This window comes from Petaurus breviceps, unplaced genomic scaffold (genome assembly GCF_028583685.1).
Source record: "Petaurus breviceps papuanus isolate PSGF00001 unplaced genomic scaffold, PetGlider_PUasm1.0 126, whole genome shotgun sequence".
NCBI lineage: Eukaryota > Metazoa > Chordata > Mammalia > Diprotodontia > Petauridae > Petaurus > Petaurus breviceps.
In genome coordinates, this window is record NW_027185655.1 from 29,063,008 (window position 1) to 29,065,941 (window position 2,934).

The following is a 2,934-nucleotide window of genomic DNA, read 5'->3' on the forward strand; positions in this document are numbered from 1 at the left end:
AAAATGGATGTGACAGCTCAGGGCTGCTGGGACAAAGATGGACATTGAGCAATGGCAGACTCTGATGATAAGATATGATATGAATGAGTAGAGTGACCATATGTTAGCTACATCACCATTACATCCAAAAGAGATCAAGGAAATAGGAAGAGGTCCCACATGTGCAAAAATATGTCTAGCAAAAACTCTCTTTGTGGTGGCCCCCCCCAAAAAAGTAGAAACTAAAAAGATACTCATTGATTGAGGAAAGGCTAAATAAGCTGATGAATGTGATATAAGAAATGAGGAGACCGATAATTACAAAAAGGCTTATATGAACTAATACAGAATGAAGAAGCAGAATTAGAAGAACAAAGATATACCATAACATGAAGAACATAAAAAACAATTTCAAAGACTTTATAAACTAATGAAGAATGAAATAAGCAAAGCTAAGAGAACAACTGATTTTTAAATCCAGACTGGATTTGGTCAAAGGACCGCACTTGAGGACCTGGAGGGCCACATGTGGCCTCAAGGCCAACAGGTTCCCCACCCCTGTGTGATTACATGTGGGCTCCACACAATATCCTTGTATTCCTTACAAGGGGGAACTTCCTTGTTTTACAAAAATGTCAAGTCGTTATTGTTTTTTAAAGGCAGCCTTCCTTCACGCTTAACCACACACTGAGCTTGAATGACAAAGAAATTGTACTTCAGTGGTCAATGTAAGCCAGAAGAGTCTTTACAGCATCCTATCTCCAAAGCATGTGGGCCAGAGCTATTTGCTAGTTCTTTTCTCTTCACTTTTTTATACTTTCTCCCTCCCCTTCCCTCTAAGATACACATATACAGCCTCTGAGAATGAATCTCCAACAGAGAATTCTTCATCAATTAATAGTTTTTAGTTAGCACTTATGCTGGACTAGGCACTGGACATAGAAAGACCAGAGCAAGACAGTTTCTGCCCTCAGGGGGCTTCTATTGTAATATCATTCATCACTCTTCTTTCCCAAAGAGAAAAGAGTCAGACTTGTTTCCAATCAACTTTTCATCTTAAAAAGTAGGTATAACACTTCTTAGATTGAGAAGTGCTGAAGGGGTTGGGAGTGAAAAAAGTTTGAGAAGCCCTGAAAGTATAAAAGAAAAAATTCCATATTCTGTGTTGTAGGCATAAGCCTGCCAGAAACATGTTTTTATTAATTTCTCAGTACTTTAAATCCAAGCATTACTCTGCTCGAGAGAAAAATGTCCAAAACTCTCATGGCCTCAGACATCCCTCGAACACATCAGTTTTGTTTTTGCTTTTTTTTTGAAGGGCAATTGGGGTTAAGTGACTTGCCCAAGGTCACATGGCTAGTGTGTGTGTGTGTGTGTGTGTGTGTGTGTGTGTGTGTGTTGTGTCTGAGGCCGGATCTGAACTCAGGTCCTCCTGACTCCAGGGCCGATACTCTATTCACTGTGCCACCTAGCCACCCCCAACACATGTCATTTTGAAGTCCCAATTTACAGAATTCTTGAATGAGAAATAGTGTGCAGTCATGACTGAGCAAGGGTACAGAGTTTAGGTAACAATTCAAGTAACATTTTGCTTTAATAACTGAACAATGGTTCCTTAACTTTCGGCCTGCTCTTGGAGAATCATTTTCTTAAAGTCATTCAATTCTTCTTTGACTACTCCCTCTAAGGGTTTTTTCCTTTCCACCTGGTCAAAGGTAAACTCTAGACATATCCTGATATCATTATTCATTTAATACCTTGAAGGCTTAGGGAAAGAATGTACTACTATTAGGCCAATTAATCAAGGGAACCCCTGGCCCTAGTCCTGTCTCTGCCTTAATTACTTCAGTGGGGGAGTCCTTACTCCTCAGCTCTAAGAGAACAGGATGTAGCTTTAGAATTAATAGTTGAAGAAACATGAATTAGATTTCTTTTTCCAGAATAGATCAAAGGCTTCAGACTAGAATAATCTAAAATGCTTCCTTAACATTTCTAAAAGAGGGAATAGGAAAGGCTTTGTATGCTTCCACAGAAGTATCCAAACCAGAAACTATTCCATTTCAAAAGACCCAGAAGCCTAGAGCTTTCTATTTTTCTCCCAGGAAATGGTTCTTTTCCTTTGTTATTCTGAATTCTATCCTAATTCAGTTCTTGCCTTACCAAGGCCATTCCTTAATATTCATTTTCAGTCTCTAGACTAGCAGTCTCCAAAGTGAGGGCCATGGAATGGCACCAAGGGGGCTGTGGTTTGACTCTAAGGGGTAGGTGATCAACTTAAGATAGATTGCAACCCCCACACACCCTCTCCCCACATAGCCAACTTCAGGCTTGTTTCTAACACCCTCTCCCCCCATCTATTTCAGTACTCTCCCAGTCCACCACCCCTCATAGCTGGCCTTCTATGGCTACACAAGGATGGGTCATTCAAGGCAGAAAGGACGGTACCCAATAAGGCTTAGGCATCCACAAGAGTTATACGGAGAAACTTACACCACCAATCTCAGAATGCCCACAGTCCATTCCCCACTGCTCATTAAGGCAGCGTCTGGTACGAAAGCCCTCCTTTCCCCCCACATATACACACTTTTCATTTTTACTGGGAAAGAATATATATACCAGTATGAGCAATCATGGGTGGATCGTGGTCATATTATTTACACACTTTCTCTGTATCTGTCTCTCTCTGTCTCTGCCTCTCTGTCTCCCTCCCTCTCTTTCTTTTCTCTGTCTCTGTCTCTCTCTCCCTCTCTTCTCTCTCTGTGTCTCTCTGTCTCTCTCTCTGTCTCTCTCTGTCTCTCTGTCTCTGTCTCTCTGTCTCTGTCTCTCTCTGTCTCTCTCTTTGTCTCTCTCTGTCTCTGTCTCTCTGTCTCTGTCTCTGTCTCTGTCTCTCTGTCTCTCTCTCTCTCTGTCTCTCTCTCTCTCTCTCTCTCTGTCTCTCTGTCTCTGTCTCTGTCT